This window comes from Manis pentadactyla, chromosome X (genome assembly GCF_030020395.1).
Source record: "Manis pentadactyla isolate mManPen7 chromosome X, mManPen7.hap1, whole genome shotgun sequence".
NCBI classification, from domain to species: domain Eukaryota; kingdom Metazoa; phylum Chordata; class Mammalia; order Pholidota; family Manidae; genus Manis; species Manis pentadactyla.
This window is the reverse complement of record NC_080038.1, coordinates 48,952,019-48,974,782: the sequence shown is the minus strand read 5'-3', so window position 1 is coordinate 48,974,782 and position 22,764 is coordinate 48,952,019. Positions and strand designations below refer to the sequence as shown.

The window sequence follows — 22,764 nt, the reverse complement described above, 5'->3', positions numbered from 1 at the left end:
ATTATTTGCAATAGCCCAGATATGGAAGCAACCCTCAATAGATGACTGGATAAAGATCTGTTACATATACACCATGGAATATTATTCAGCCATAAAAAAGAAAGAAATCCTGCCATTTATGATAACAGTGATGGATCTAGAAGGTATTATGCTCAGTGAAATAAGCTGGGCAGAGAAAGACAAATACCATATGATTTCACTTATTTGTGGAATATAAAAACAAAATGAACACAATAGCAGTAGCATCACAGACACTGAGAAGTGACTGGTCGTTACCATGGGAGAGGGGCTGTAGTGGGTGGGCAGGGAGGATGAGGGGGATAAAGGGGCAGAAACATTCTCAATCATAATATAAAGTTGTTCACGGGGATGATAGTAGAGCACGAAGAATATAGTCAGTGACTGTAGCATCTTCCTATGTTGACAGTCACTGCACTAGTGGTTTACTAATATGGATTAATAATATGGGTATTTAATAATATGGGTAACTGTTGATCTACTGTGCTGTATACTTGAAACCAATACAAGATTATATATCAACTACACTGGAATTAAAAGAAAGAAATGCAATGTAATGATGAAGAATGGAAAAGAAAGTTATGAAAGATGCTTTTCATATGCTTCAACAAATGAAATTTGAAAAGCAATTCCTATATTTGTTATGCAGGCACATGTTCAATATATTAGGGAGAGTTCAGTTCAGTGACTCAGGGAAGTCAGTGGACAAAGTGAGAAAGGAATTCATTAAAGTAAGAGTGTTAGGGAATGACAGAATAGAATAATAAAGGAAGTTCATTGAACAGCCACTCAGCATGGGGCATGACCCCTGCTAACTCCTTAAGCCAGGGTCACCTGGTGTCCAGTGTCTGCTTGGATCTGCAAGGCATGGGAACTGAGTCCCTACCACCCCAGGCTTTGGGGGAGCCACAGAGCACTGGATGGAGTGAGATTTTGTTGTGCGAACTACCTATAGGTGAAGAAGGGAGACTTTCAGGTAGGTTACTAAAGAGTGTGACTGTAAACTGCAGTTCCCGGTCACCCAGGTGACGGTAATTTGCAAACCCAGGTCTAAGCCCCTCCTTACTGGTCTGAGATAGGATAGAGTGAAGGTTAAAGCCAGAATTCAGAGGATTAGAATGACAAAGCAAAGTAATAAAACACTACTGGAGAGGTGCAGAGACAATGCGTTTAAGTGAGACAATGCGTTTAAGTTTATTTAAGGCAAAAGGAGTACACTTGGAGAAAGAGGGGTGTGGGCTGCCCTGGAGAAGAGGCGCTCCTGAAAGGTTGGGAAAAGATTAAAAGGATACACACCTAGGAAGTGTGGGTAACCCCAGGGAGAGGAATGCTCCCTGAAAGGTTAAAAAGAGAGAGTTTAAAGTTAAGAGGTTATGCACTTAGAAAGTGTGGGCAACCTCAGAGAGTGGAGCACCCCAAAAGGCTGGGGGTTCCCCCTTTTAAGGATTCTTTAGGAATGTGACTAAGGGCTGGGGGTGCAGACTTGTTAAGTGGTGTTTGAATACTTACTTAAAACAAGGAACTACCTGCCCTGATTTCTCCCTGGGACACCAGCATCTTGGACTGGGAGCATATAAAACAGCTTGCCTGCCAAGCCCCCAAGATGGGCTGAGTTATTGTCTGTTTGCTAAAGAGTAAATTAAGAATCTTACATTTTTAACTTCCTCAGTATTAAAATACAATCTTTAAGATGGAATCCTTCCTGCCTTTCACTATCTGATTTATGCTGGGCCTGCACGCTAAATTAGGTGCCTAGGTTACAAACTGCCTAATTAGGGCCTGAAGGAGAAAAAAACAGCATGTAAGTAAAGGTAAAAAAGTAAGCTGGGCCTGCATGATTAACACAATAAAGACATGGGCTATGATGAGGTACCTTCCTTTTTCTGGGGAATATTCAAAAATTCCAGGCCAAGTTGCGCTTGGCTTTTTGAGATTTAATTGATTAATTTTGGGTCTTTTTCTCTTTTCTACCCCGCTCTTATCTATTTTCCTGCCTAACAAGTATACAGGCTCGTAAAATCAGTGCTAGCATGTTTTTTCATTAAACAATGTTCAGTGAACAAAATAAATTAGATGTGATCAGTGAAGAAACTATGTAACACTGTAAAATAGAACATAGACCACAACTGCACATAATTTTATAAACAAATTCTTCAAAACGAGAAACTGTTAAGGAAAGCCAACTCATCACAGAAATTAAATTAAAGAAAAGGATATGCAACAGATACTTATAACTTACTTCAGATAAACAACAAATAGGTTTTTAGTATTATATGTACTATACAATATTTTTCTTTTATCTCAGTGTAGATATACATAGTCAATTAGAAGTCAAATTTAGCTGGTTAGCTTGTATTTTTTTTTGAAAAATTTTAAATTCATTTTATCATTTATCTACAATTACATGAAGAACATTAAGTTTACTAGACTCCCCCCTTCATCAAGTCCCCCCCACATACCCGGTTACAGTCACTGTCCATCAGTGTAGTAAGATGCTGTAGAATCACTACTTGTCTTCTCTGTGTTGCATATCCCTCCCATGCCCCGCCCACATTATACATGCTAATCGTAATACCCCCTTTCTTTTTCCCCACCCTTATCCCTCCCTTCCCACCCATCCTCCCCAGTCCCTTTCCCTTTGATAACTGTTAGTCCATTCTTGGGTTCTGTGATTCTGCTGCTGTTTTGTTCCTTCAGTTTTCCTCTGTTCTTATACTCCACATATGAGTGAAATGATTTGGTACTTGTCTTTCTATGCCTGGCTTATTTCACTGAGCATAATAACCTCTAGCTCCATCCATGGAGCAAATGGTAGGATTTATTTTCTTCTTATGGCTGAATAATATTCCATTGTGTATATGTACCACATCTTCTTTATCCATTCATCTACTAATGGTCACTTACGTTGCTTCCATTTCTTGGCTATTGTAAATTGTGCTGTGATAAACATAGGGGTGCATCTGTCTTTTCCAAACTGGGCTGCTGCATTCTTAGGGTAAATTCCTAGAAGTGGAATTACTGGGTCAAATGGTATTTCTATTTTGAGCTTTTTGAGGAACCTCCATACTGCTTTTCACAATGGTTGAACTAATTTACATTCCCACAAACAGTGTAGGAGGGTTCCTCTTTCTCCACAACCTTGCCAATGTTAGGAAGGAGGAAGGAAAAACAAGGACATGCCAACAGAACAGAGAGATACCATAAAAGGAGAACAGACCAGATCCCAAGGTCTGTGCCTTATATGGTAAGGGGACAGCTCCTCCTGAATTCCATCCTTCTGATGTGCCAACTAAGATCCAGATGTCAGCCTCCTCCCTCTTGGAAGGAAAAAAAGTTTCTAGTTGTCTATTATGTCACCTTTAGCCAATCACACCTCTCCACGCCCCCTATGATAGCTTGCCCACTCCTCCCACTCCTCCTAACCCCTTATAAGCCCCCACCTCCCTGACTGGGTGTGACTTCCCCGGCCTGTAATACCCAGACCGGGGAACATCACCCGGGAATTGCACTCAAATAAACAGTCCGGCCCTTTGTTGCCTCTCGTCTCCTGCTTATTTCTGCTAGAATTTATCTTACAACCAACATTTGTTGTTGTTTGTCTTTTGGATGGTGGTGACCCGTACTGGTGTGAGGTGATATCTCATTGTGGTTTTAATTTGCATTTCTCTGATGACTAGCAATGTGGACCAACTTTTCATGTGTCTGTTGGACATCCAAATTTCTTCTTTGGAGAACTGTCTGTTCAGCCCCTCTACCCATTTTTTAATTGGATTATTTGCTTTTTGTTTGTTGAGGTGTGTGAGCTCTTTATATATTTTGGATGTCAACCCTTTATCGGATCTGTCATTTATGAATATATTCTCCCATACTGTAGGATATTTTTGTTCTACTGATGGAGTCCTTTGCTGTACAGAAGCTTTTTAGTTTGATATAGTCCCACTTGTTCATTTTTGGTTTTGTTTCCCTAGCCCGGGGAGATATGTTCATGAAGAAGTCGCTCATGTTTATGTCCAAAAGATTTTTTGCCTATGTTTTTTTCTAAGAGTTTTATGGTTTTACGACTTACATTCAGGTCTTTGATCCATTTTGAATTTACTTTTGTGTATGGGGTTAGACAGTGATCCAGTTCCATTCTCTTACATGTAGCTGTCCAGTTTTGCCATCACCATCTGTTGAGGACACTGTCATTTCCCCATTGTATGTCCATGGCTCCTTTATCGTACATTAATTGACCATATATGTTTGGGTTAATGTCTCGAGTCCCTGTTCTGTTCCAATGGTCACTGGCTCTGTTCTTGTGCCAGTACCAAAATGTCTTGATTACTGTGGCTTTGTAGTAGACCTTGAAGTTGGGGAGTGAGAACTCCCCCACTTTATTCTTCCTTCTCAGGATTGCTTTGGCTATTCGGGATCTTTGGTGTTTCCATATGAATTTTTGAACTATTTGTTCCAGTTCGTTGAAGAATGTTGTTGGTAATTTGATAGGGATTGCATCAAATCTGTATATTGCTTTGGGAAGGATGGCCATTTTGATGATATTACTTCTTCCTAGCCAAGAGCATGGGATGAGTTTCCATTTGTTAGAGTCCACTTTATCTTCTCTTAAGAGTGTCTTATACTATCCAGGGTATAGGTCTTTCATTTCCTTGGTTAGGTTTATTCCTAAGTATTTTATTCTTTTTGATGCAATTGTGAATGGAATTGTTTTCCTAATTTCTCTTTCCATTAGTTCATTGTTCGTGTCTAGGAAAGCCACAGATTTCTGTGTGTTAATTTTGTATCATGCAACTTTGCTGTATTCCGATATTAGTTCTAGTCATTTTTGAGTGGAGTCTTTAGGATTTTTTATGTACATTATCATGTCATCTGCAAATAGTGACAGTTTGACTTCTTCCTTACCAATCTGGATTCCTTCTTTTCTTTGTTTTGTCTAATTGCCATGGCTAGGACCTCCAGTACTATGTTGAGTAACAGTGGGGAGAGTGGGCATCCCTGTCTTGTTCCTGATCTCACAAAAAAGCTTTCAGCTTCTCGTTGTTCAGTATGATGTTGGCTATGGGTTTATCATATATGGCCTTTATTATGTTGAGGTACTTGCCTTCTATACCCATTTTGTTTAGAGTTTTTATCACGAATGGATGTTGAATTTTGTCGAATGCTTTTTCAGTATCTATGGAGATGATCATGTGGTTTTTTTCCTTCTTTTTGCTTATGTGGTGAATGATGTTGATAAATTTTTGAATGTTCTATCATCCTTGCATACCTGGGATGAATCCCACTTGGTCGTGGTGAATGATCCTTTTGATGTATTTTTGAATTTGGTTTGCTAATATTTTATTGAGTATTTTTGCATCTACGTCCATCAGGGATATTGGTCTGCAATTTTCTTTTTTTGGTGTGGTCTTTGCCTGGTTTTGGTATTAGGGTGATATTGGCTTCATAGAATGAGTTTGGGGGTATTCCCTCCTCTTCTATTTTTTGGAAAACGTTGAGGAGAATGGGTATTATATCTTCTCTGTGTGTCTGATAAAATTCTGAAGTAAATCCGTCTGGCCTGGGGGTTTTGTTCTTGGGTAGTTTTTTGTTTACTGCTTCAATTTCTTTGCTGGTAATTGGTTTGTTTAGATTTTGTGTTTCTTCGTTGGTCAGTCTTGGAAGGTTGTATTTTTCTAGGAAGTTGTCCATTTCTTCTAGGTTTTCCAGCTTGTTAGCATATAGATCTTCTTGGTAGTTTCTAATAATTCTTTGTATTTCTGTGGGGTCCATTGTGATGTTTCCTTTCTTGTTTCTGTTTCCACTGATGTGTGTAGATTCTCTTTTTCTCTTAATAATTCTGGCTACAGGCTTATCTATTCTGTTTATTTTCTCAAAGAACCAGCTCTTGGTTTAATTGATTTTTTCTATTGTTTCATTTTTCTCAATTTTGTTTATTTCTTCTCTGATGTTTATTATGTCCCTCCTTCTGCTGCCTTTAGACCTCATTTGTTTTTCTTTTTCCAATTTTGGTAATTATGACATTAGACTATTCATTTGGGATTGTTCTTCCTTCTTTAAATATGCCTGGATTGGTATACACTTTCCTCTTAAGACTGCTTTCACTGCGTCCCACAGAAGTTGGGGCTTTGTGTTGTTGTCATTTATTTCCATATATTGTTTGATCTCTATTTTAATTTGGTCGTTGATCCATTGATTATTTAGGAGCATGTTGTTAAGCCTCCAAGTGTTTGTGTACCTTTTTGCTTTCTTTATACAATTTCATTCTAGTTTTATACCTTTGTGGTCTGAAAAGTTGGTTGGTAGAATTTCAATCTTTTGGAATTTACTGAGGTTCTTTTTGTGGCCTAGTATGTGGTCTATTCTGGAGAATGTTCCATGTGCACTTGAGAAGAATGTGTATCCTGTTGCTTTTGGATGTAGAGTTCTGTAGATGTCTATTAGGTCCATCAGTTCTAGTGTGTTGTTCAGTGCCTCTGTGTCCCTACTTATTTTCTGCCTGGTGGATCTATACTTTGGAGTGAATGGTGTGTTGAAATCTCTTAAAATGAATGCACTGCATTCTATTTCCTCGTTTAGTTCTGTTTGTATTTGTTTCACATATGCTGGTACTCCTGTTTTGGGTGCATATATATTTAAAATGGTTATATCCTCTTGTTGGACTGACCCCTTTATCATTATGTAATGTCCTTCTTTATCTCTTGTTACTTTCTTTTTTTTTTTTTTTTTTTTTTTACATGGAGAACAAATTCTTACATAGTGAATAAGTTACATGGTGAACAGTACAAGGGCAGTCATCACAGAAACTTTTGGTTTTGCTCATGCATTATGAACTATAAACAGTCAGTTCAAATATGAATACACATTTGATTTTTATACTTGATTTATATGTGGATACCACATTTCTCTCTTTATTATTTTTAATAAAATGCTGAAGTGGTAGGTAGATACAACATAAAGGTAGAAAACATAGTTTAGTGTTGTAAGAGAGCAAATGTAGATGATCAGGTGTGTGCCTGTAGACTATGTGTTAATCCAAGCTAGACAAGGGCAATAAAACATCCACATATGCAGAAGATTTCTCTCAGAACAGGGAGGGTGAGGTTCTAAGCCTCACCTCTGTTGATCCCCAATTTCTCACCTGATGACCCCCCTGCGACTGTGCCTGTCTTAGGTTGTTCCTCCCTTGAGGAATCTTACCCGTCTCTGGCTAACCAGTCATCTTCTGGGGCCATACAGGGAAATGTTAAGTTGGTAAGTGAGAGAGAAGCCTTATTGTTTGAAATGGTTAGCTTTTTATTTCTTTGCATATTTATGCCCTGTGGCTTCTATGACCAGCATTTGTCTTGAGGTATCTTTACCACTTGGAGGAGTTATGATACTCGGTAAATTTGATATGAGGCAAGAATTCTATTTAAGAATTCGTTGTAATTAGGAAGGAAGAAGAAAAGCTATAGAAGTAGCAGGCGGAAGAAAACATGGGAAGATTGATTATTTCTTTGACATATCTTCTTGTAGAGTAACTTCAGCATGTATAGATTTTAAGCTACTACTTAAATTGCGCACACACATTAACATAATAGGAGTATAGTTACATAACCAAAGCATACCTGTAATTACCAGCCATCTCCAGTGAAACCAAGAAAACCAGTTAGGCACCTTAGGCATTTGTGAAAACTTATCAATGATATGATGGTTATTATCTAACTGAATTTGAATAGTTTGAGAAAAATCAGACAAATTAAAACAACCCATTCCTGGGCACTGTTCACATCCCATATGTTCTTTTAACAGTAAATAGTCTGTAGTTGTAAGATTTTGGAGCGCTACAATTTGCACTTCTCCTAATTCTTGGTTGAGTTCCAACAGTATAGATCCAGTCAAATTTGTTGTTTTACTGTATGCACAGGCCAGCTTAGATATCTCCTTCATTCCCATGTCAAGTCTAGGAGCTGGTGGGATGAGTGCATCTACAGCTGTAGCAGTGCGTGGATCTTTGTTGGGGTTTTTTGATGATCATCTTCTGGCATGAGTCTTCCCGAGAGTGCTGATGTTGGAAGTTCTCTTTCATATCGTATCTTAGTTCATTTTCGGGGTAGCCAAATTAGGCTTTGATCCTCTGTATAAACACAAACAGACCCTTTGCCTACACTTTTATATGTCCTTTATATCATTGTGTAGAACTCATTAGAGGTCACCACATAGGAACTGCATTTTTTTTTTTAATCATTAATCTACACTTACATGACGAATACTTTGTTTACTAGGCTCTCCCCTATACCAGGTCCCCCCTATATACTCCTTTACAGTCTCCGTCCATCAGCGTAGCAACCTGTTGTAGAATCACTACTTGTCTTCTCTGTGTTGTACAGCCCTCCCCTTTCTCCCACCCCGCTATGGATGCTAATCTTAATACCCCCCTACTTCTCCCCCCCTTATCCCTCCCTACCCACCCGTCCTCCCCAGTCCCTTTCCCTTTGGTACCTGTTAGTCCATTCTTGAGTTCTGTGATTCTGCTGCTGTTTTGTTCCTTCAGTTTTTCCTTTGTTCTTATATTCCACAGATGAGTGAAATCATTTGGTATTTCTCTTTCTCTGCTTGGCTTGTTTCACTGAGCAAAATACCCTCCAGCTCCATCCATGTTGCTGCAAATGGTTGGATTTGCCCTTTTCTTATGGCTGAGTAGTATTCCATTGTGTATATGTACCACGTCTTCTTTATCCATTCATCTATCGATGGACATTTAGGTTGCTTCCAATTCTTGGCTATTGTAAATAGTGCTGCCATAAACATAGGGGTGCACTGATCTTTCTCATACTTGATTGCTGCATTCTTAGGGTAAATTCCTAGGAGTGCAATTCCTGGGTCAAATGGTAAGTCTGTTTTGAGCATTTTGATGTACCTCCATACTGCTTTCCACAATGGTTGAACAAGTTTACATTCCCACCAGCAGTGTAGGAGGGTTCCCCTTTCTCCACAGCCTCTCCAACATTTGTTGTTGTTTGTCTTTTGGATGGCAGCCATCCTTACTGGTGTGAGGTGACACCTCATTGTAGTTTTAATTTGCATTTCTCTGATAATTAGCGATGTGGAGCATCTTTTCATGTGTCTGTTGGCCATCTGTATTTCTTTTTTGGAGAACCGTCTGTTCAGTTCCTTTGCCCATTTTTTAATTGGGTTATTTGTTTTTTGTTTGTTGAGGCGTGAGAGCTCTTTATATATTCTGGACGTCAAGCCTTTATCGGATGTGTCATTTTCAAAGATATTCTCCCATACTGTAGGGTTCCTTTTGGTTCTATTGATGGTGTCTTTTGCTGTACAGAAGCTTTTCAGCTTAATATAGTCCCACTTGTTCATTTTTGCTGTTGTTTTCCTTGCCCGGGGAGATATGTTCAAGAAGAGGTCACTCATGTTTATGTCTAAGAGGTTTGTGCCTATGTTTTCTTCCAAGAGTTTAATGGTTTCATGACTTACATTCAGGTCTTTGATCCATTTTGAGTTTACTTTTGTATATGGGGTTAGACGATGGTCCAGTTTCATTCTCCTACATGTAGCTGTCCAGTTTTGCCAGCACCATCTGTTGAAGAGACTGTCATTTCGCCATTGTATGTCCATGGCTCCTTTATCAAATATTAATTGACCATATATGTCTGAGTTAATGTCTGGATTCTCTAGTCTGTTCCATTGGTCTGTGGCTCTGTTCTTGTGCCAGTACCAAATTGTCTTGATTACTATGGCTTTATAATAGAGCTTGAAGTTGGGGAGTGAGATCCCCCCTACTTTATTCTTCTTTCTCAGGATTGCTTTGGCTATTCGGGGTCTTTGGTGGTTCCATATGAATTTTTGAATTATTTGTTCCAGTTCATTGAAGAATGTTGCTTGTAGTTTCATAGGGATTGCATCAAATCTGTATATTGCTTTGGGCAGGATGGCCATTTTGACGATATTAATTCTTCCTAGCCATGAGCATGGGATGCGTTTCCATCTGTTAGTGTCCCCTTTAATTTCTTTTAAGAGTGACTTGTAGTTTTCAGAATATAAGTCTTTCACTTCTTTGGTTAGGTTTATTCCTAGGTATTTTATTTTTTTTGATGCAATTGTGAATGGAGTTGTTTTCCTGATTTCTCTTTCTGTTGGTTCATTGTTGGTATATAGGAAAGCCACAGATTTCTGTGTGTTGATTTTGTATCCTGCAACTTTGCTGTATTCCGATATCAGTTCTAGTAGTTCTGGGGTGGAGTCTTTAGGGTTTTTTATGTACAGTATCATGTCATCTGCAAATAGTCACAGTTTGACTTCTTCTTTGCCAATCTGGATTCCTTGTATTTTTTTCTTTTGTCTGATTGCCGTGGCTAGGACCTCTAGTACAATGTTAAATAACAGTGGGGAGAGTGGGCATCCCTGTCTAGTTCCCGATCTCAGCGGAAATGCTTTCAGCTTCTCGCTATTCAATATAATGTTGGCTGTGGGTTTTTCATAGATGGCCTTTATTATGTTGAGGTACTTGCCCTCTATTCCCATTTTGCTGAGAGTTTTTATCATGAATGGATGTTGAACTTTGTCAAATGCTTTTTCAGCATCTATGGAGATGATCATGTGGTTTTTGTCTTTCTTTTTGTTGATGTGGTGGATGATATTGATGGACTTTCGAATGTTGTGCCATCCTTGCATCCCTGGGATGAATCCCACTTGGTCATGGTGTACGATGGTTTTGATGTATTTTTGAATTCGGTTTGCTAAAATTTTGTTGAGTATTTTTGCGTCTACGTTCATCAGGGATATTGGTCTGTAGTTTTCTTTTTTGGTGGTGTCTTTGCCTGGTTTTGGTATTAGGGTGATGTTAGCTTCATAGAATGAGTTTGGGAGTATCCCCTCCTCTTCTATTTCTTGGAAAACTTTAAGGAGAATGGGTATTATGTCTTCCCTGTATGTCTGATAAAATTCCGAGGTAAATCCATCTGGCCCGGGGGTTTTGTTCTTTGGTAGTTTTTTTGATTACCGCTTCAATTTCGTTGCTGGTAATTGGTCTGTTTAGATTTTCTGTTTCTTTTTGGGTCAGTCTTGGGAGGTTGTATTTTTCTAGGAAGTTGTCCATTTCTCCTAGGTTTCCCAGCTTGTTAGCATATAGGTTTTCATAGTAGTCTCTAATAATTCTTTGTATTTCTGCGGGATCTGTTATGATTTTTCCTTTCTCATTTCTGACACTGTTGATTTGTGTTGACTCTCTTTTCCTCTTAATAAGTCTGGCTAGAGGCTTATCTATTTTGTTTATTTTCTCGAAGAACCAGCTCTTGGTTTCATTGATTTTTGCTATTGTTTTATTCTTCTCAATTTTATTGATTTCTTCTCTGATCTTTATTATGTCCCTCCTTCTGCTGACCTTAGGCCTCATTTGTTCTTCTTTTTCCAATTTTGATAGTTGTGACATTAGACCGTTCATTTGGGATTGCTCTTCCTTTTTTAAATATGCTTGGAGTGCTATATACTTTCCTCTTAAGACTGCTTTTGCTGCGTCCCACAGAAGTTGGGGCTTAGTGTTGTTGTTGTCATTTGTTTCCATATATTGCTGGATCTCCATTTTGATTTGGTCATTGATCCATTGATTATTTAGGAGCGTGTTGTTTAGCCTCCATGTGTTTGTGAGCCTTTTTGCTTTCTTTGAACAGTTTATTTCTAGTTTAATGCCTTTGTGGTCTGAAAAGTTGGTTGGTAGGATTTCAATCTTTTGGAATTTACTGAGGCTCTTTTTGTGTCCTAGTATGTGGTCTATTCTGGAGAATGTTCCATGTGCACTTGAGAAGAACGTGTATCCTGTTGCTTTTGGATGTAGAGTTCTGTAGATGTCTATTAGGTCCATCTGTTCTAGTGTGTTGTTCAGTGCCTCTGTGTCCTTACTTATTTTCTGTCTGGTGGATCTGTCCTTTGGAGTGAGTGGTGTGTTGAAGTCTCCTAGAATGAATGCATTTCATTCTATTTCCTCCTTTAGTTCTGTTAATATTTGTTTCAGGTATGTTGGTGCTCCTGTGTTGGGTGCATATATATTTATAATGGTTATATCCTCTTGATGGACTGAGCCCTTTATCATTATGTAATGTCCTTCTTTGTCTTTTGTTACTTTCTTTATTTTGAAGTCTGTTTTGTCTGATACCAGAATTGCAACACCTGCTTTCTTCTCTCTGTTGTTTGCTTGAAATATCTTTTTCCATCCCTTGACTTTAAGTCTGTGCGCGTCTTTGGGTTTGAGGTGAGTCTCTTGTAAGCAGCATATGGATGGATCTTGCTTTTTTATCCATTCTATTACTCTGTGTCTTTTGATTGGTGCATTCAGTCCATTTACATTTAGGGTGATTATTGAAAGGTATGAATTTATTGCCATTGCAGGCTTTAAGTTTGTGGTTACCAAAGGTTTAGGGTTAGCTTCTTTACTGTCTTACTGTCTAACTTAACTCGCTTGTTGAGCTATTATAAACACAATCTGATGATTCTTTATTTCTCTCCCTTCTTATTCCTCCTCCTCCCTTCTTCATATGTTGGGTGTTTTGTTGTGTGCTCTTTTTAGGAGTGCTCCCATCTAGAGCAGTCCCTGTAGGATGCCCTGTAGAGGTGGTTTGTGGGAGGCAAATTCCCTCAACTTTTGCTTGTCTGGGAATTGTTTAATCCCTCCTTCATATTTAAATGATATTCGTGCTGGATACAGTAGTCTTGGTTCGAGGCCCTTCTGTTTCATTGCATTAAGTATATCATGCCATTCTCTTCTGGCCTGTAGGGTTTCTGTTGAGAAGTCTGATGATAGACTGATGGGTTTTCCTTTGTAGGTAACCTTTTTTTTCTCTCTGGCTGCTTGTAATACTTTGTCCTTGTCTTTGATCTTTGCCATTTTAATTATTATGTGTCTTGGTGTTGTCCTCCTTGGATCCCTTGTCATGGGAGTTCTGTGTACCTCTGTGGTCTGAGAGGCCATTTCTTCCCCTAGTTTGGGGAAATTTTCAGCAATTATTTCTTCAAAGACATTTTCTATCCCCTTTTCTCTCTCTACTTCTTCTGGAATGCCTATGATTCTTATATTATTCCTTTTATATTGATCACTCAGCTCTCTTAAAATTCTTTCATTCCTGGAGATCCTTTTATCTCTCTCTGCATCAGCTTCTCTGCGTTCCTGTTCTCTGTTTTCTAGTCCATTAATGGTCTCTTGCATCTCGTCCATTCTGTTTTGAAGTCCTTCCAGAGCTTGTTTTATTTCTGAATTCTCCTTCCTTAGTTCTTGCATATTTCTCTGCAAGTCCATCAGCATGGTTATGACTTTTGTTTTGAATTCTTTTTCAGGTAGACTGGCTAAATCTATCTCCCCAGATTCCTTCTCAGGGGAAGATGTAGCTGATGCTGAAGCTGTCTGGGTTAGTCTTGTCTGGATCATATTTTTTTGCCTTTTCATGTTGACAGGTGCTATTGACTGTCAGCTGGGAGGGCCAAAATTTTCACTTACTACTGGCCTTTCTTTACTGGGGCAACTGCGACCCCTAGTGGCTTGTGTTGGGTAATTGCGTGTAGAGTGGGTCTTTGTGTCTTGCCTGGCCGGAAGGGAGAAATTTCCCTTTCTGTGGGCGGAATTTGTCTCAGGCTGCTTCTCTGCTTTCGCAGCGCCCGGTGGGGTGATGGATGGGGGTGCTGCTTGACTGTTTGCCTCCGTGCGGGGTCTCAGAGCTGTTGCCCAGGGGGTTAGTGCACCCGGTTTTCCCTGTAATTTCCAGCTGCTGTACTGTGACCTGGGTTGTTTCCGTCAAGCTGTTAAGTCCCTGTCCCTTTAAGACTTTCAAAAAGCCCCCGCTTTTCTTTGTCACAGGGGCATCAGCTTCAGCACCCACTCAGAGTTCTTACTCCCTGTTCCCCCAGTATCCAGGGCCCCCTGGGCATGTACTGTGTCTGCGCTCTGGCCCGGATGGCTGGGGCTGGGTGTTCGGCAGTCCTGGGCTCCGTCTCCCTCCCGCTCTGCCTATTCTTCTCCCGCCGGGAGCTGGGGGGAGGGGCGCTCGGGTCCCGCCGGGCCGGGGCTTGTATCTTACCCCTTTCACCAGTCGCTGGGTTCTCGCTGGTGTAGCTGCAGTCTGGCCACTGTCCTGCGTCTTCTGGTCTCTCTTTTAGGGCTAGTTGTGTTTGTTGTATTTTCAAAAGTATATATGTTTTTGGGAGGAGATTCCCACTGTCCTACTCACGCCGCCATGTTGGCTCCGCCTCTCTTGTTACTTTCTTTGTTTTGGAGTTTATTTTGTCTGATACTAGTACTGCAACACCTGCTTTTTTCTCCCTGTTGCTCACATGAAATATCTTTTTCCATCCCTTGACTTTTATTCTGTGCATGTCTTTGGGTTTGAGGTGAGTCTCTTGTAAGCAGCATATAGATGGGTCTTGTTTTTTTTTATCTATTCCATGACTCTGCCTTTTGATTGGTGCATTCAGCCCATTTACATTTATGGTGATTATCGATAGGTATGTACTTATTGCCATTGCAGCCTTTAGATTCGTGGTTACCAAAGGTTCAAGGTTAATTTCCTTACTATCTAAGAGTCTAACTTAACTCACTTAGTATGCTGTTATAAACACAATCTAAAGGTTCTTTTCTGTTTCTCCTCCTTTTTCTTCCTCCTCCATTCTTTATATATTAGATATCATATTCTGTACTTTTTGTCTATCCCTTGATTGACTTTGGGGATAGTTTAATTTTCCACTTGCTTAGTAACTAGCTGTTCTACTTTCTTTACTGTGGTTTTATTTCCTCTGGTGACAGCTATTCAGCCTTAGGAACACTTCCATCTATAGCAGTCCCTCCAAAATAGACTGTAGAGATGGTTTGTGGGAGGTAATTTCTCTCAGCTTTTGCTTATCTGGAATTTGTTTAATCCATCCTTCAAATTTAAATGATGGTCTTGCCAGATAAAGTAATCTTGGTTCCAGGTCCTTCTGCTTCATGGCATTAAACACATCATGCCACTCCCTTCTGGTCTGTAAGGTTTCTGCTGAGAAGTCTGATGTTAGCCTGATGGGCTTTCCTTTGTATATGATCTTATTTCTGCCTCTGGCTGCTTGTAACAGTCTGTCCTTATCCTTGATCTTTTTCATTTTAATTACTATGTGTCTTGGTGTTGTCTTCCTTGGTTCCCTTGTGTTGGGAGATCGGTGGATCTCCATGGCCTGAGAGACTATGTCCTTCCCCAGATTGGGGAAGTTTTCAGCAACTACCTCCTCAAAGACACTTTCTATCCCTTTCTCTCTCTCTTCTTCTTCTGGTATCCCTATAATTCGAATATTGTTCCTTTTGGATTGGTCAAACAGTTCTCTCAATATTCTTTCATTCTTAGAGAGCCTTTTTTCTCTCTGTGCCTCAGCTTCTTTGTATTCCTCTCCTCTGGTTTCTATTTCATTTATCTTCTCTTCTACCATATCCAACCTGCTTTTGATACCCTGCATCATGCTCTTCGATGATTGGATCTCCGACTTGAATTCATTCCTGAGTTCTTGGATGTCTTCCTGTACCTCCATTAGCATGTTGATGATTGTTATTTTTAACTCCCTTTCAGGAATAGTCACGACATCCATATCATTTAAATCTTTCTTGGGAGTTGTATTAATAATTTTACTCTGGACCAGGTTTCTTTGGCATTTCATATTTGTATATGGTGCCCTCTAGTGTTCATAATCCATATTCTGGAGCTGCTCAGCCCCTGTAGCATTGTTAGGGGTCGCAGGGGAGCAGTATTGGTGCCTTGGGGGAGGAAAGAGCTGATCCCTCCTTCCTGGCTGCTATTCCTGTCTCCACTGCCTGAACTAGTGGACCAAGCACCCAGGTATAAGCTTTTGTCCCAGAGCAGCCGAATATGGATCCCTGCTTTCCACAAGCAGCTGGAATACCAGTCTCCCCAGGAACTCCACCTGTCCCTGCTTTCCATCCCTGTAATCAGAAGAGTATGATGAAAGCACCATGAAATGTAGGCCTGTGCTCCCAGCGCAGATCTCCAGAGCTAGGTATTCAGCAGTCCCAAGCCTTCCACTCCCTACCTGCTCAGTTTCTCTTCCTCCCGCCGTGAGCTGGGGTGGGGGAAGGGCTCAGGTCCCACTGAGTCACAGCTCTGGTACATTACCCCATTCAGTGAGGTCTACTCTTTTCCCCAGGTGTGTGCAGTCTGGCACCATCCTTTTTCCTGTTACTCTCTCAGGATTAATTGCACCAACTACATTTTCTAATTGTATACCATTTTAGGAGGAAGCCTCTGTCTCTCCTCTCATGCCACCAACTTTTTCGTTAGCCTGTATTTTTATTTTCTTCACCTAGCAACCTTACTCATAAGGAAAATGTGTCCCAGATCTAACAATTGAAACTCTAGAACACACACACACGTTTGGAAAGCTTTGGCATAAATGTAGCTTTAAAGATCCCATTCAATGACTATCTTGGTATAATGAAAGTGAATAAGTGTCTAAATGGGCCTCCTGTACTAATGTAGAAGTCTCAACCTTAAGGCAGTAGGAAGCCTATTTGAATTGAAAAGAGTTTGAGCAGAGATATGTGGAGAGGCCTGAATGAAGTGATGAGAAAACTAGTTCTCAAGGAAAAAACAAAACGGTTGGGAGATCTGAGAAGGAAATGGCTTTGTGCTCAGGCAAGGGAGTATATGGAACAGAGGCAAAGAGAAGCAGGGTTTAAATGATGAGTTGTTTTACTCCTACTAAATTAAAGATATCTGTGGGACATTCAAGCAAAAATATGTAGCAGGCATTTGCATATGTGGGTTTGGAGCTGGAGGAAAAGATTTGGACTGAAGATATATAATATAATTCTTAAGGATGTAGATGATAATTTAGGAAAACTGAAGAGTGGTAGCCAGAAAAGGGAAAAAGAAAGAGCGTGGAGAATTTAATAAAGTGCAAGAGATTGCAGAGAATTTAACTAAAATGTGGAATGATAAATATCATAAGGGAATTTTATGAAGGATGTCATTGTTGGTGCCCAGTGTTGTTTTAGTGAGATATCTGAGTCAGAAGCTTGAGTGGGGTATGGAATGGCTGGTAGAAAAGGCCATGGGAAAACACAACCTGTTCTTCAAGGTCAACTGTGAAGAAGAGAACAAAATGAGAGTTATGTGGCTGGAGGAATGAAAGAGGATATCTGTTGCACTGAAATGCACATTCATCTGTTCATTATTGGCTTTCCACAGCAGAGTATCAGCTTGATTATTCAGCCAAAAAAAGAATGACATTTTGCTATTTGCAACAACCCTGAAAGCAGGAATTTTTTTCAATTGCTAATTCCCCTGAGACAGGGACCCTGGGTTTAGGCAGAGTAGGGTGAGGGCCTCAGGAGAAAAAGCAGAGCAAGATAATTACCATCAGAACAATGTAGCAATGTGCAAAGAAGTCCCTATTGGAACTCTGTGTTAATCATAATGCAAAGTCAGAGTCACACTAATTCTCTAGGGTAAAGATAGGGGACTAGGAATATAAACATCTTCAGTGAGATCAGTTAAAGCTCAAAAGGTCAGGAGCAACTTGGCCTGGAATGTTTGAGTGTTCTGCAGACAAGTGTCTCAGCATAACCTGTGTCTTCACTGTATCAATTTAGATCATGACACTGTAAAATTTACCTTAGCCTGCTAAAAGGCCCTGCTTATTTAACCATACCTATGTGCTGTATTTCCTTCTCTAATCCTAACCAAGTAATCTGCAACCTAGGAAAAAGAATAATTTAGTAAATAAGCCCAACTATAAACAGCCCAAGAAGTTAAGAAGTAAGATTCTTAGCACACTTCAGCAAACAGGCAACAACCCAGCCCACCTTGGGAGCAGGGTAGGCAGTCTTAATTGACATACTCCCAGAGGGAATCTGCTATCTTGAGAAAGAATCAGAACAGGAAATTTCTTCTATTACTCAGCAAAAATGAGCATTCTGGGACCACTCAACAATTCTGCACCCCTAACCCTTTATCCGCATTCCTGAAAATCCTCAACCACTCATTAAACCCCTAGACAATGAGCCTACCAAGGACTCTCTTGTCCCCTCCTGACGTGAGCCAGGAGCTCTGTCCCTTCACTTTATCTCTAAATAAAAGCCTGTACCTTGCTCTCCTACCTTGATTGTTTGTGAAGCTCATTCTTCAGCTTTGTGAACAAGAATTCTGGCATCACCCTAGCACTCAGAGGACAGTTTGACACATAGTAAATGCTCAGTATATATTTGTTGAGTACAAGAATGGATACCAAAATAGGAAAACGTTTTCACATGATGGAATACTGTACTATGTAAGAATTAAACAGAATAATATTGATCTACACATACTGACAAGATTAGATTTCAAGGCTGTTGTTGAATGAAGCTGCAGAAAAATAATGTAAATTGGAATTCCTGTAATAAGAAGGAACTGAGGAGGATGGAACATGTAGAAGAGGGAAGAAGCCAGTTGTGGAAGGGACTGAGCAGAAGGCAGTCTACAGAGAACACTACACTAACAGAATGGGCACAACAGAGATGCAGGTGTGGGTAGGCCTACTTAGATAAGCCTATCAGGACAAGAAGGTCCCTGATATGGGTGGTAATCAGCAGGGTACAGGTCTGTAGAGGAGAAGGTCCATAATGGAAATGATACTGAGGATATCAAAGTGAGAAACCTCTCTGTCTGGCTTGAGGCTTACTTAAAGTGAAGGTCCCTGTATTAACTAGTTTTAATGGACAAGATCACTTGTATAGGTAAAGCTGAATATAAAACTGCCTGTATAGACTAGAAGGACTCCCACTTCTGTTGTTCTGTTAGGAAGGAAAGGACTCGGCTCTATGTTGCAGGGAAGTCAGATACAGTGAGATGAGAGACCAATGTCAAGAAAGCAAAGTAAGTTTTAATACACTGCATAGAGTAACAGAGCAGGCCTGCCTAAAATAAGACAGGCAGGCCTGGATTCTCATTCTGAGGCTTCTTTTATGTGATTTTGGCAGGGCAGAGAGATCCTTGATTGACAGCTGTTAGCTCTCTAGGTTTTTCTCTGATTGGTGAAATGAGGACAGGGGCTGTGCTGTGCCTGTGCTTCTGATGTTTCTTATCTGGGGAGACCCTGGACATTTCCTGAGTCACTCTTGGAACCTGTGGCTTCATCTGATCAACTCCCTGAGTCATCTTTGAGGGTCCTTTTTCCTTTTCATCCCGCTCATTTCTGTCTTTCTGCCTAACAGTTCCAGGTATTATTATGTAACTGCCTATATGCTGGGAAGGATACTAACCTGGACATAGCAGATTCCCAGCTGGCTTTGAAGAATGGAAAGTATCCCAATGTGGTAACTCGATTTGTGTCCATTCAACCTGTGTGGGACAGAAGTATCTGGGCCAGAGAATAGCTGACAAGAAGTTTAAAGGTAATGAGAAAGACCTTGGGGGAATATATAAGGGCATCTGCTTAAATAAATTGGGAATCGCAAGTTATGCCTGGTGCGGCCTGGTGTGCACCAAACAGGGTCAGTATGAGGGTTGTCCTCACATGTACTGGGTTGAGTAAGGTCCTTGGTGTGTGGTAGGCCTCAGTAAGGAGTGTGTATCTCTAGGTGTGACTGGGATAAACAGAGAAATGAGCAAAGCAGAAGTGAGGGGCTCCTGATAATGAGAAATGGCTGCCCTAATGTATGTGGGGAGCACTTCAGGGCCAGGTTTGTATTACTAAGAACTGGCTCAAGGACTGAAGGGTAAGAAGAAGGGTCTTGTCATGGGAAAGGATTATTTCAAACTTCTACTGTCTGAATTGGTGATTTTTCAAAAATCTCTGTGGGTAGTGATATGGTGTGAGCCCAAGCAGTAACCAAAATCAAGAAATTAATCTCCATCAGATTTTACCTGCACTAATAAATGTGTGTTTTTCTCTCCATAGAGTGCCCTACTCTACTGAAATTCCTGGCCTAACAGAGAGAGCTTTCTTACTACCTGAAGGGCTGAACTCTTGTAAGCCAAACATCTTAAATAAAGGACTCTTTGTGAAAGGACTTAGCAAATATTATGTAATATTCTGCCAAGACTATAAGTATTTTTATGCAAGCAGTGTTGTTATAAATGATTAAATGTTGTTATTATAAGTAATCATATTACTATGGTACTAAATTTATTGTGTGTGAAACAATTCTGTGTCTTTATCATCCAACTTGGTAGAGAGTAAAGATCCATAACTGTCCCAGCCCTACTCACATGCAGCTCAAAGGCACATATTTAAAACATGGCAATAATCACAATACAGCAAATTTAACTTTCTGCATAAAGGAGTTTGATACCAACATAGCCAAAATCAGTTTTTGCAGAAATAAAGGATGTCAGAATTGCAAAGAACCACCAAGCTGAACCCCTCAGTTTTCATTTGAAGAGTCATGCCTGATTCAGCTTTGCAATCATTTATTGACACCTACTGTGCTCTGGGTAGTGTTCTGGATGTATGCAGATGATGCAGACAGGTTCCCTGCCCTTGAGCAGCTCACAGCTTGACAAGTAAATAAAGATAGTCCGAATTGTAGCCGTGATTGAATTGGTACTGGAACTGATAGAGAAAAACTTACAAGGACAGCAGTCTAGTCCAGGTGGCTCCCTTTTTCTGCTCTTCTTAGCAAAGACAACAGAAACTCCCTTAACTTCCTCCTCCCCTTCACTCCCTGCTCTGCCAGGCACTTACTCCCCCTTGCTTGCTCATTTGCTGTGCACAAAGGAAATGTTACAGATACAGAGGTAGAAAGATATATATTGCTCCCCTTGCCTTTGATTGGGGCTCAGACCTTGGGAGATTACTACCCCCTGAGCCCACCGGTATAAAATAAACCCTCAACACTCCAAGACTTCCGAGTGCTGCTTGGTTCTTCCATCAGTAATCCAGTCCAGGTTTTTCCAATATTTTCTGTAACATTTGGTTCCGTGACCAGGAAACCCAACTGCGCTGGCCCTTTGTTGCCACCAGTTTGGGGCAACAGCGGGGTGGTGATGGAACAGGAGATCACAACCGAGAAGGCGAGAAGGCACTCCCTGCCTGATCTTACAGCAGTCTCCCACCCGGTCACCCTGGACCGGCCCTGCTCCACTGTTCCCGCTGGACTCAAGGAGGCTTGGCAGGTGAGGACCTGGTTCCAACGCTGAATCCGGTAAGGCCCTAGGGCCCCTGACCCAGCCAATTCTCACCTGTTGGGGTGGAAGGGGAGCCTGATCACCTCCCAGAGACTTATTAGAAGTCTCATAGGTAGACATTCCCAAGGGGGAATGTTTAAACTCTGGACTGAGTGTGTGAGTGAGTGTGAAGGGCAGCTGAAGCCATTCAGTCTGCACTGAGTCTGTGATTCCACGGCCTGTGCTACAGAATCTGAGTGGGCCCTCATCTGCATTTGCAGTTGGCTGCCATGACATAACGGTGACTCAGGTTCAGCTGACCTGGTCCAGGGCTTATACGGGTGCCCCTTAGTCCAGGCTGATCAAAGTCTCAGAGAGGAGCGCAAACAGATGGGCATCTGATTGGTCTCCTCTCTAGAGGAGGCACCCCTTCCTTGTCTGTTGTTGTAGCACTGTTACACAGACACTTCAGGGGTCAGGACACAGCAAACACACAGTTCTTGACACCATGATCAAAAATTTGAGGAAGGGATTTTCAAAAGACTAAGGAGTAAAATTAACTCCCAGCAGGTTAAAAACCCTGTGTGAATCTGAATAGCCCACCTTTAGTGCAGGATGGCCTCTGGAAGGGGCCCTAGATGTCCCAACAGTCTGCCAGGTCTGGCAGGTCATCACTGGAGATCCAGGTCATCCTGACCAGTTCTCCTATATTAATGGTTAGGAATAGCCCAGACCCTTCTCCCTTGGGTGCAATTCACTTGCAACAGGCAGGGACAGGGTAGGGTCTTAGTCGCCTCAACAAAGAAGCCTACAAAGAATCAACAGAAGCCTGAGCTTCCACGGATTCTTGCTGGTGACCTAGAGGAAGAGTTAATATCACCTCCACCTTATATGCCTCCAAGGCCGTCAGCACCCAGCCCCCGGTCCCTAATACTCCGCCACCATCAGCCTCCCTGCCAACTCCAGAACCAGTGAATCCACTCTCCCCTGGACCAGCAGCCAGACTGTACACTTGGCCGGGAGCAGGCGCCCTTCCGATGCCAGTGCAAGAGATACAGGAGCCTGAAAGACATAATCAATATGGGACCATCCAGCCCAGCCAGTCCATGTTTTACTATCAACCCTTCTCCACAACTGACACCCTGTCAGAAAAGCCACAAGCCCTGGTTGATCTCATGGAATCCCTCTTGCAAATCCATCAGTCGACCTAAAAAAACTGTCAACAGCTTCTCTGCACCCTGTTCACAACAGAAGAGAGGAGGCAGCCGGGGTCCTTGGTCAGGGTGCATGGGCTGAAATTGCTGTCCCTGAGGAGCACCCCAAATGGGATTTCACCACCCCTGAGGGACAACACCAGATCTGCTGATATCAGGATGCCCTCCTCCAGGAGATCAAAGCCTGGTCCAAAAAGCCTATGAACATGACCAAAGTTTCTTCAGTCGCTCAACAACCAGGAGAGTCTCCTGGGGACTATTATGAAAGACTGTGTGCAGCTTATCGCATCTACACCCCCTTCAATCCTGAGTGACCAGAGAGCCAATAAATGGTCAACACCTCATTTGTGGCCCAAGCGGCCCCAGACATCAGAGGAAAGCTCCAAAAACTTGAAGGCTTTGCCTGGATGAATATCATTCAGCCAATTAAAACT

General features: G+C 41.2%; 1 long non-coding RNA gene across 1 annotated transcript in view; it reads left to right on the top strand.

Moving 5' to 3' along the window:
* The window catches only part of LOC130681907 (uncharacterized), an 89,453-nt gene extending 69,207 nt beyond the window's left edge, over positions 1-20,246 (top strand). The window contains exons 2-3 of the long non-coding RNA XR_008995185.1: positions 19,223-19,402; positions 19,909-20,246. This is a non-coding gene — a long non-coding RNA (uncharacterized LOC130681907). The remainder of the gene's footprint in view (positions 1-19,222; positions 19,403-19,908) is intronic.
* The last annotated feature ends 2,518 nt before the right edge of the window (positions 20,247-22,764 follow it).